Genomic DNA, 12,125 nt, shown 5'->3' on the forward strand with positions numbered 1-12,125 from the left:
CAGTGAACAACAAAGTGATATTTAATGAATGATTATACATGATAGCCAATACATGGAGTTGAATTCTTCATGGTGGTTTACGTGCAATGGTGAAGCTCGCGTAACACACTCTAGACCACTGCACTGCTTATCTCACAAATGAAAACGAGACTGCATAGTGAATGATGAGGAGTGGAATGAGTCTACAGTATGGCCAGTGTAATTACTCGGCCTAGCATTAGTCGGTTGTTGAATTTTTCGAGCGCTATTTGCGCGTCTCGCGGTGTCCGAAAGGCAATCCGCGCGTCACCAGTCACCTCGCCGCGGTCGCCGAATCGCCGCATGACATCCTCTTTGGTCAATTCGAAGCCCTGAAAGAAGTTTATGATGTCCTCGGCACCAGCACGAAACGGGATGTTCGTAGCGGTGAGGACGCATCGGGGCTTGCCAAAGTTGTCCATGCCGCGTGACGGCGGCACCTCGTGATGCGGTGCCCTGAGGAGTGGCCCTCCACGCTCAAAATGGGGTCCCCCACGATCAGGAAAAGGTCCTCCGGGATCAGGAATGAGCCCTCCACGATCAAGAAGGGGCCCTCCGCGGTCAGGAAGCGGTCCTTCCGTGATCTGGGAAGAGAGGACCACGACGGGGCCCGCCCTCCGGAAACAGAGGCGGCCGCGAAGAGTGCTCGAGCAGCGGCCGCTTAGGCGGACCACCGCGGTCACGCGGCCCTGGCGGTCCTAATTCTGGCCGCATAACCGGCTGTTCCGGCCGACCACCTTCGAAGTGGTTGTCATGGCGATTGTCTGGCCTACCGTCGGGACGGTGGTGCACTCCAATTGCTTGCGCCACTTCGCTGTACGGTATCGTCTTGAGCGCTATCGCGTGTGACCCGAGATGCGCACCGTCTTGCATGAATGCACTCTCGCAGTCAGCGTGAGTCGCGAACTCGGCAAATGCGTGACCAGTCGGCACACCACTTGCCCCGAGCATTATATGAATGGCTCGGGGCACGACACCTTGGGCGTTGAAGAAGTCAGCGATGTCCCTGTCGGTCACCGTGTTTGGCAATCCAAGCATTGAAATGCAAGTGTGCCCAGGTGGTACGAGCGGGCGGCCAGCCCTGTGGGACGCGGGCTCCATCCCTTGCTGCGATCTGTGACCAGCAGCGTGATCAGGGCGCACTCCATGCATCGGAGGCGGCTCCTCATCTCGCCGACTCAGCGACATGCCACCTGTCGGGATATTACCGCCATCTCGCGCCGCATGCATCGCGTCGCGAGTGCCGACAGAAAGTTCGATGTAGCGATGGCCGATCTTGCGTCCCTGCATATTCATAGCAGTTTCGAAGTCTCTCCTGTCACCGAACTCCACGAAGGCCATGCCCGTCGCACGACCGCTACGATCATGTTCCACTAAGATGTCCAGAACATTGAGCCCTGAGAAAAACTGCAGAACGTCTTGCTCACTGGTATTGTAAGGAAGACCATTCATTACCACCACCATGTCAGATACGCGGGTTCGACTCTGATTAGGTGGAACCGCGGTGGGCGAGACAAGCAATTCAGTTCGCTCGAAAAGTTCCTCAGGAAAAGGTAGTACCTGAATAGGATCTCCACGCAGTATTTTGTAATCACCCTGAATTGCCTCACGAGCTTCCAACTTATTGGCAAAACGCACCACAACGCTCTTCATGCCGTTTTCCGAAGTGGACACGCGAATACAGCCGCTGAATATACGCAGTCCTCGAAAAAGGTCTTTCACATCTCGCGGGGTTGGTGCTCCGTTAAGACCACGCAGTTCGACGCAACAACTGTCCTTCGCGTTAAGGGACGCGTCGCACGCTCCACCAGAGGGCACTCCGTCGTTCTTTCGGGCAGCTTTGGCACCGTCGTGCAAACGTCGATCGAAAAAGCCGCGAGCCGTGTTTCCCATGCTTTCCATGTTGGGCACGCCCATTGCGTCCACCGTGCCAAAAGCACCTGGCATGGTGGCAGCCATGTTGCCAGGCATCGGCCCAGCCATTCCGCCGCTCACTTTGTCGCCCATCCCACTGGCTGCGCCTGGCATGCCATCCAGTTGGCCAGGCATGCTCCCAGTTATGTTGGCAGCCAAACTATCGGGAACAGTAGCTGGCATTCCACCCGTGACACTCGCAGGCATTCCTACGGCCATTCTGGCAGCCATGCTGCCCGACAAGCTACTACCGATTGGAGCGAAGACACCACTGGGATGATTTCTAGCCACGTTGACAGGCACGCCTTCACCCATGTTGCCTGCCATGGTACCCATCATGCCACCGCCTGCAGTGCCCATCAAGCCGCTCATCAAATTAGCTGCAAGGCCTGATAAGTTGTTCAGCAAGCCAACAGGCGGCAGGTTGAAATTCGTAAAGTTCGGAAGCGGTGCGGGTGGACAAGCCATGTTCACAGGTGCCGAGCCGACGTCACTTTGCTGCTGTGTTGCTTGGAAGACGGGCGGCGCCATTTTGCTTTGATCTGAGTGTGGTGGCTTTTCATCCGAGCCCTTGCGCTCAGACGCCTGTCCATTTGACACCTTTGAGGATTCGTCAAAGCTTCGGCCGCGATCATCAGGGCGCGAAGTTCGCGATCGGTCCTTGTCCCTTCGGTGCGGCGGTGTGCGACTGTGGCTGCGGTCCCGTCGTGACGACCGACGCCTCGGTGAACGGTCCCGCGGTGGTCTTCGAGAGCGGTCGTCAGGACTAGGGCGACGGCGCTGCTCCTCTTTCTTGACGGGCGGAGGCGCCGCGTGCTGAGCGCGCGCCTGGTCGATAACGCGCTGCATCTCGGCGCGCGAACTGAGCAGAAGCTTGACGCGGACCTCCTTGAGTTTGCCACCGTCACGCTCCATGGCCTGGCGCGCATCTTCGTCGCTGCTGAAGGCGATGAACGCGTCGCCCTTCTCACCACCCACGATGTGCACGCCACCCTCGGGAATGTTGAGGCCCTGGAAGTAACGACGAATGTCCAGCGAGTTTGCCACCCAGGGCAGGTTCTGCAGTCGGATGATGATGGACATGATGGACGGTTTCCTGCAACGACAAATAGCGGCCACCATGAGGAAGAGAATTCGAAAGTGCACCAGACCTATTCACAGATATACTTTGTTTTCGCCAGTGGTGACATTTAAAAGCTTAATGCTTGGCCCCTCTGCAAATGACCACCAGAACAATAAGGCGACTGGTGCTGCATTGACAAGCATTGTTTTAACAGTAAAGAAGCACTTCGTGGGCATATGTATCTCAAGCCTTACTATTACAACTAACAATTTATAAACTGTCATTGCCTGTTACATATTTCACCATCGTGATCATCAGTATAAGTCTCTGGGAGGCTAAACATCGAACGACACTCGTACCTTTGGCAAGCTTGCGTAATTTTTCTGTAATTATAGACGTATGAGTCAACAATTCGAGAAATACGTATAGCAAGAGGCAAGAAGTACGCAGAGCCAAAGGTCAAGATTGCAGTTTCTCATTCTCGCGTCGAGCAGTTTTCGTGCATTTCGTTGAGTAGATTAGTCGACAAGGAAACAAGACAGTCTACGTAGATTCCCTCGACTTCATAGACAAGCTTCAACGCTGCTAGAAAGGCGCATTTTTACAAAAGAACTTCAGGTCAGCCGCTTCCCGGAAACAAAAATTTATTAAATCGCGCTCGCTTACAATCATTCACCATGCTGCCAACATCTTAGTTGTTATAGCACTTGTGCGCGAGACTGAGCGGAGTGTTAGCAATGGCAACTTAGTTATCTCAGCGGAAGCGCTTTTCTCAGCCAACAGACACTGTTGTGCATGGTGGCTGGTGTATAATGTCACGTGGCAGTGACGGCGAAGAATTTTTTTTAACAGCGACGGCGTTAAAGCCGACGGTTAGTCCGTGCAGAGCGAAAAAAAAAACAACAAAAACTATGATTATCATGAACCGTCATGCGCTCTCTTCGTCCTCTTCTTGATCTTCTGCTTCGCTCCCAGAACCATAGGTCAGCAAAAAATGTGAAGCTCACTCAGACTCACTCACAGAACTCACTCATAGACTCACTCATAGACTCACTCAGTAGAACCCCGCTGTTACGTGCGTTTTCCCGGCTGTTACGTCGTTTTCCGCCGGTCCCGGCATAGCTCCCATAGGATACAATGTATTGGGAACCCCGCTGTTACGTCGTAACTGTCGGACCGTTCCCGTATGATACGTCGCGAAGTGCGCCCGGAGCCGACCGAGTGACTACCAAAGAGAGCGGCCATGGCGCATTTTCACGCAGCTTGGCCTCGTTTGACCGTAATATTAGCCGCATGAGAGGCGCAAACAACAGAATCTTTCAATTGATGCAAACAAAAGCATGGCCTTCGAGATTCAAATTGCAAACATGGCGTCTATGACGTAACTGCTCGCGTAAGCAAGGCCTTCGAGATTGGCATTTACTATTGACAAAAGCATAGCCTCTGAGATTTGCATTGCACAAACATGGCGTGTATGACGTAATTGCTTGCGAAAGCAAAGCCTTCGAGATTGGCAATCACTTCTGCCATCGCGTTGGCGTAGACTCATCATCATCGTTATTGTCGGAGAACGGGAGGAGTTCGAGCTGGTTGGAGCTCGCATGGTCGTGCGTGCGGTTCGCGGTCGGACTCGCCGCGCCGGTCGTGATTGCGTGTGCTTAGTTCTTTCATACCTACAGCTGTTGGTGTTAAAAAAATCACATACGTTGATTACATTTCTGTGGATGAGGCCGTCCTAAGCTCCGCGTTTCTATCCATCGACTAGATCGCGGCTGAGCGCGCCAATTTTCGTGCTGCTCGTAAGATTGAAATAAAATTCTGTACCACTAAATATTTTGCCGTTTTTCCTGTTTTTCGGCTCTTACGTTCCCGTCTCTTACGTTTATTTCCTACGGTCCCTTCAAAAACGTATCAGCGGGGTTCTACTGTATATTTTGCCCTTAGGGCTCACTCGGACTCAGACTCAATAAAAATTTTCTCGACCGGACTCACTCGGACTCAGATTCACCTAAATATTACTTACTCGGACTCACTCAGACTCGCGGCTCGATCTGAGTCTGAGTGAGTCGACTCATGAGTCTGTTAGCATATAATTAGCTTTTTCGATCAGGATGTCAATGCACTTAACGCCAATATCTCGCATAATCGGTGCTCTACGATATGCATTTTGATCTCATACCTTCACGTACGAGTTATCACTGATTCAAATTCAGTAAGAACATTTTTATTGAAAGGTATGACTCACACGAGATATTTTTATCAAAAAATTCCTTTCAAAATTTTGTGCGACGTGGGATGCAGGAATAACGCTCATCGTCGGGAGAACGAGTACAGAGAGAGCGCGAGAGTCAGAAAGAAAGAGAAATAGAGGTAGAAGGAAAGAAAGCCAGAAAAAGATAGAAACACGAGGACAGAAACAGACAGGGAGATAAAGATTTAGGAAGAAATAGACACAGAAAAAAGAGAGATCAAGACAGAAAAGGGAAAGAATCAAAGTAGTCGAGGAAGAAATAGACAGAAAATAAATAAACAGAGAGAAAAGAGATAGAGAAAACCGAGACAAAGAGAGGAAGGCAGAAAGACAAAATAAAGAGAAACAATTAAGGCAGGCTGCACAGCTCTGCACTTACCTCAGGTTTGACACCACTATTGCGAAGCTGCCCTAATTTACATTTTTAACAAACACAAGTTCCAGTCTAGACAGAATATCCGTATTTAATTTATAGCTTGCTGTTCCGGCTACCTCTGACGTTCACGGTAGTTTCATCAGTGTCGTGTTCGAACACGGCATATTCCCTGTAGTCGGGTACAACTTCGGAAGTCCGGAGAGGCCCCGCCCAGCCTGAAGCGCAACATTAATCATGCCCGCACCTATGAAACCCAGTTTCCGAGAACAGTCCGGGTGTCTGTAAGATGCTGATTATCCTAACCATGTCTTGGTGTGCAATGGCCGCAAAGCTGCTCAGACAGGAACAGTCGCAAAAATGCCCCCGTGAGAATGCAAGAGCTAGTGGCTTGTGACCACGTAAAAACCTCAGTGATTCCGTACATATACCAGCTATCACATAGTCTGAAGAAGATAGTACGGATGATTTTTTCAGCCTCAAATAAGCTACGCACGTTGTCTAAGGCAACCAATCCAACGAGAACAAAAAAAAAAAAAAAAAAACTGTGCGTGATACAAATCGCAAGATAACTTCGTCAGATGTGCCGTGGGGGTGGTCTATCGTATTCTATTGTCATGCGGTCGGTACAACACAGGCCGAACTAGAAGATGTAATAAAAGTGATAGCTGGGTGAGTTGGTATGAATTCATGTTTGAAAATTTTTGAGCGCGCACAAAAGACGAGGACACAGAAAGAAGGTACAACCGAGCGCTTAGGCACATTAGCAGAATACAACAAGTTAACCACAGTTCAAAAAAGACATTTCTTTATCAGTAAGCGCCACCGATGTATGACTGATACACTTCTTCGCACACCTACTTATATGGAAAGCTTCCGTGACTTCACGTGTAAGTTTATCACTATGAGTGAAAAAAATGTCTGTGTCACTGAAACAGGATTACAATGACATGATTTACAATGATCGGATAAGTGCGAAAAGGTTTCTTTATGTTTAGTCCCTTTCAAAAAATAAATCAGTTGTGAGTAAGCGCTCATCTGTACCTTCTCTCCGTGTCCTCATCTTTTGTGCGCGCTAAAAAAGTTTCAAACATAGAAGATATAACCAGGCAACGTGAATGAATAATGCAGTTGTCACTGGCAGACACAAAAAATGGTAACTCGTGGTGTGTCATGTAAAACATAACTTAGGTATTATTTTTTGTAATTCAATCTAAAATAATGCCACTGTTGTTCTCACTGAAAACGCAGTTTGTCTTTATAAAAGTATTCCAACTCAATACCGGCCGAGATGCAGCCAAGTGGTGTTCACAGAATGCACTCAGGCCGGAGTATACTCTTCTGCAAGTGACACTGCTTGCGTTTTGATTTGGTAAAGCACACTTCAAACAAAAAAGGGTACTCCCCGTAAACACACTTCACTTGCCCACTTGACACGGTGTGTTACTAAAAAAAACTTAAGCTCCTCTCACCCACTCCACTATGAAAAAGAAAGAAAACGTTTTAGATGAGTTTTAAACACGAGGAAAAATGGACAGTCTGTATGAACTACAATGATAAAGTGACGCATGCAAGACATCTCAACACACAGAGAGAGGTCACTTAAAAGGAGGCAAGGAAGGTGCTCACCCCACCCTTCCCCGAAACTCGTCCACGGGCGCAACATACCTTAGCAGCCTTAATCACCTTGCACAAACTTCCGAATTTTCATCACAACAATGACAAATTTATCGCACCTTACTCTCAATGTGCTGTAAGTCCAGCTTGGTCTCGGCCCCTCCATTTTTGGTGACACTGGTAGTGTCATGTAGTAAGTGGAAAGTGCAAATAGATATTATGTGCAGATATGATGAAAGACTGCATGTGCGTGCATCAAGAGTGTGAGAGGCACCTTTGAGCTTGTCAGATGTGTTGGGCGTCAGGGTTTCGTGCAAATAAGCATTATGTGCAGACGTGAAGGTGAACAGAGTGGATGTTTGCGTGCGTGAAAGGTAGCCATGAGCTCGTCATACGTGGTGCTGGCAGATGTACAGTTGGCTTCTAGGCTGTGTGTATGTCACAACTTTTAGTCATGCTGTGCTATAAAAAAATGCAAGTTGACCTTCAAAGTTTGCATGTGTTTTCTTTTTTTCTTAGAATGTGTCAAGCCTTGCTTCTTCCAGAGTGTCAACGGTAAAGCTCACGAGCCAATAGTGGAGGCTGTTCAAAGAGGATGAGGAAGAGGTTGAATGATGGAGTGTATCAAGCAAATGGATTCTTGTGGGTGCTGAACATAAAGCCCCAGTTTTTTAAACTGTGTTTGGTGGTTGCACAGTTAATCGTGACTTGGCAACAAACACAACATTCTGACGATCAACACGAGACTCCAGGCCACCTCAACTCTGCTTCTATTACTTTTGCAACCAACCAGGTGCCTTCCAAGAGTGTTACAGGAGCTGCCACCACCATAACACCAATTGCAGCTGTGGTTTGCCAGTCCCACATTATGGTTAATTCAAGCTGACAACAAGTTCTGCACTCATCGCACCACTTCAGACGTTTGCAAGTATGAGATACCGCTTGAAGCATTGCCACTACAGGCAATGGTTGTGGTACATGGCATTCTCATACAGACACGTAACGAAACTCCAGACACATTATCAAAGAAACTTTTCTTCGCCGTCTCGTTCTGCCTGCACATCGTCGTATACAGCAGCTCTTGAACAACGACGAGCTCGGCAACAGACGTCCAACCCGTTTCTACGTCACCTTCAGCACCTGCTTGGTGACGTAACTAAATCCCCTGGATACGGCTGCATTGCGTAGTTGTTTCTACAGTGTCTTTGGCCAGTGTACAAGTGGCTCTTGTCACAGTTCAGCGTAAGTCCTTGCCGAATAGGCTGACGATATAACGGAGGGTTGCTTTGACAGTCATCAACATTGCCCGTACATTTACAGTTCCTGAAGCTAATTTCCCTTGTAAACCATACAAGACAGCACGTAGCCAGGATCTTTTTTCGAGGGGGGGGGGCCCAAGGCCTAACTGTCCGAAAAAAAAGTATTTCCATGTCAAAAATAAACAAAAGTTTCCGGGAGTATAGAAGCCGGACGAATTTCGGGGGGGGGTCCCCCCCCCCCTTCCTACGTGCCTGAGTACAAGAGCTTGCATCTCAAGTAGCCTAACTGCATTAAAAATTTGGAACACTCCCAACTTCAAGTCGATTCTGTCAAACGCATCAGCACCTCACACAACCTTATATGTGACGAGTATTTCAACAACCTGTGTGCAGTTTTCTCATCACAGAGCCTGTGCTACTACTCCTAATGTTTTTGCGCCACTGCTCATTAATGTGTATCACCCTGTTTGTGGCGCAGTGGAAACACTCCAGCCGGTCATTAATAACCATGGCAGGTGAGCAAGGCCACTCATCAAGCTGCCCTTCTGTGTCGTCAACACACTCACAGGACTGGTTTGTTGGTGATCACTGGTGCAGAGATCAGCATAACTCCTGTGTCCGAAGCTAACCTGCATCTCCTGCAGCAAGTCGACCCCCATATAGGCTATAACACTTCAGTCATTGCAAACTACAGACACAAGTCTCTTACCATCAGTCTCGGCCTTAAGGTTTCAAAGGCTATTCCGGATAGCAGAGATCTGCAATGCCATTTGAAGGGCTAATTTCTTGAAACAGTTTCACCTGCTAGTGGACATGAGCCGCAGTTGCCCGGTGGATGACATCACGGCTCTGTCACTCAACGGTCTTCTGTAAGGTGCTATGGCACAGAACCTTACTTTCTTCAAACTACCTACCTCACTGTATACAGATCTTTCTACCTCACCGTATACATAACTTCGTAACTACCTACCTCACCATATACATAAATTTTAAATTCACTTAAAGGGACACTAAAGAGAAACAATGAATTGGTTTAGATTGTTAAAGCATGCTCGGAGAACTCTTGTGTAGTTATTTCACCACCATACGTTTATTATTAGAGGAGAAAACCAAGTTGAAAGTTTCATTTTTAAATTTCACGCCGAACTTTGTAATTCGTGACGTAAAAGGTTTCAAGAGTATTTAACGTATTTTGGCGCCACTGGCTTGACGAAATTTCCACAAAACTCGTATTTGAAGTCTCTGGCCTCCTCAGAGGACAATTTACTTCGATTTAACCGATTAGGAACTACGTAGGCCCAAGCAGGCACCGTCAAAAAATATGTGACGTCACGGCAAATGGTGTGGGAATTCAAGGTGGCGTGGCCACCTATATTTTCTTTTTGCGCGTTTTCTCGCTTATTAAGCGTCTTCTCGCAGCAAGCATTGTGTTTTTGGTATCGTGGAAGACTACTAATGCGAGAAAAATAGTTTTGCTCTTTAGTGTCCCTTTAAAGCACTCGTTATTGCAGACATGCAAGATGCAACAATGCTGCAAAAACAACCAAAAACTGCAATAAACATCCATTGAAATGAGGAAGGGTACATTCATGCACTGTGTTCTGAATGGATGTCAAAGTCTCAGTTTCTTTTTCCTTTTTCAAGTGCGCACCTGCATTTCGTTGAAACTGTTACCTGTCATCCACCACTGATGCCACCATAAGCAAGTAGCTGCTGGTAAACTGGACATTCTCACAAATCATCATAATGTTCACTATCATAAACCAGCTGCCAGATCCCAAATATATTAATTGCTCAAATTTCTTTCCGACCACTGCTGCCGTAACTTATGCACAGTGGAAGAGGAGAGAGCAACTAAACAATTCAGGCATTTCACGCAGCTTCTCATAGTGAATATGGGTGAAAAGCTGCAGTAAACTGCTCCGCGATATGAGTCTCGAGGGATGAGAAAGCAGAGTTCTCGCTGGTCTTCAATGGTGAATGCTGAAAGTATTGGGAAAATTGAAACGACACGATGTCAATCACAGATGCAGCAGTTCAGCCATTATTCATGCTTAAATATAAGCTATCACGTGCCACAGCACTGAACGGTCCGTGGCAACTTCGTGGGGCGGGTGGGACTCCTTGACGTGGCACCCCTGGCAGCGTTGGTGGAACCATCAGAAGCGCTGAACACAATCTGGTCACGGCGTGGGTGGAGTGTCAACACCGAAAGTGTTTTTCTTTCACACAAAATTCCTGATTAACTTTATAACACAAACCCAGTGATGTCTAGAAAAGCTATGTACAAGGGCCAGTTTTCAATTTTAGATATTTCTATACGCTGAGTAAGAACAAATAGGTTATCATCTAACTGCCTGTCGTTTCGAAAGACGATGGATGGACGCTATGAGCATCCCTTTATAATGGGGCGGCAACATGTGCACCACTAGGCTTAACAAAAGGGAAAAAAATAAAATAAAAATTAAAAGTTGGCTTAGTGCCGTCTACTTCGATTAAACCGATCCTTACCATAGAAAAAAACAAAAAACAAATTCACAGCCCAGCTCTCTGCCCCTTACGGCGGAATGGCCTTTTTTCCCCACTATTCTTTTTGTCCTTTCTCTCTACTTTTCTGCCACTGATACTCCTAACCGTCTCTTATTTATTCTATCATGGCTTTTCGTTGAGCTTTCCATTGTTGTCCCTAAAACCTAAGGCTTCATGTAGGCTCGTGCCTAAACATATACCTGAGTGGATATCTTCACATTCAATCACAACGTGCTCCGTTGTTTCCTTAGCTTCCCCACAGAATGTACATTTTTCTTCTTCTTTACAGAATCTCGCTTTATAACTATGCATTTTAAGGCAATCTGACCTCGCTTCAAAAGTAATGCGCTTCCCCTTGAATTATCATAAAATGCCTCCCTCCTTATTTTGTTTGCTCTTACAGTAGTTACTGAGAGATGGCTTTTTTTCCATTGCTGCCATCCAATAAACCCTCTCCACCTCTCTGACTTTTCGCTTAATGCTCTTGTTGCCATATCACTTACACTGCCAGCCGCATACTTGCTGGCGGGTCTCCTAGTTCTTTTTCTCCTCCTGGTGTCAATGCTCTTCCTATACAAATACCGAAACACCTTCTCTGCCCATCCACTCTCTTTCATATTCCTTAGCCTCTCTTTGAACCTCATTTTGCCCTGAGCTTCCCTCACCTCAAAACTTTCTATCCCATGTAGACCTTTACAGCCTCATTTGTCATCTTCCCGTGAGCGCCTAATGCGAGGCGTCCCACAGTCCTTTGATCCATGTCCAGTCCTGACTGCACCTCTGACTTCCTGCACACCACTGAGTTCCCAAATGTAAGCCCCAGAGCCATTACACCTTTCCACAGACCTCGAAGCACCTTGTACCTATTGTATCCCCATTACACTTTGTGCTTCATTATTGCAGCATTGCTCTTACCCTTGCTGCTAAGGCTTTTCCTGTACCTCCATGTATATATCACCCTCATTTACCCATACTTGAGGTACTTGTATTTGCTTACCCTCGGTTTCTTGGCCCTGTACTGACACTGCCTGAATCATTGAATACCATCAACAGATTTTGTTACACTAAATCCTAGCCTAGAGCGTCCCTTTCCCTTCCTCA

The 12,125-nt window shown here is 47.4% G+C and overlaps 1 pseudogene; it reads right to left on the reverse strand.

The window, feature by feature from the left end:
• The window catches only part of LOC119374823 (RNA-binding protein 12-like), a 35,656-nt pseudogene continuing 23,531 nt past the window's right edge, over positions 1-12,125 (reverse strand).

The sequence above is a fragment of the Rhipicephalus sanguineus genome, chromosome 11 (assembly GCF_013339695.2).
Source record: "Rhipicephalus sanguineus isolate Rsan-2018 chromosome 11, BIME_Rsan_1.4, whole genome shotgun sequence".
Lineage (NCBI taxonomy): Eukaryota > Metazoa > Arthropoda > Arachnida > Ixodida > Ixodidae > Rhipicephalus > Rhipicephalus sanguineus.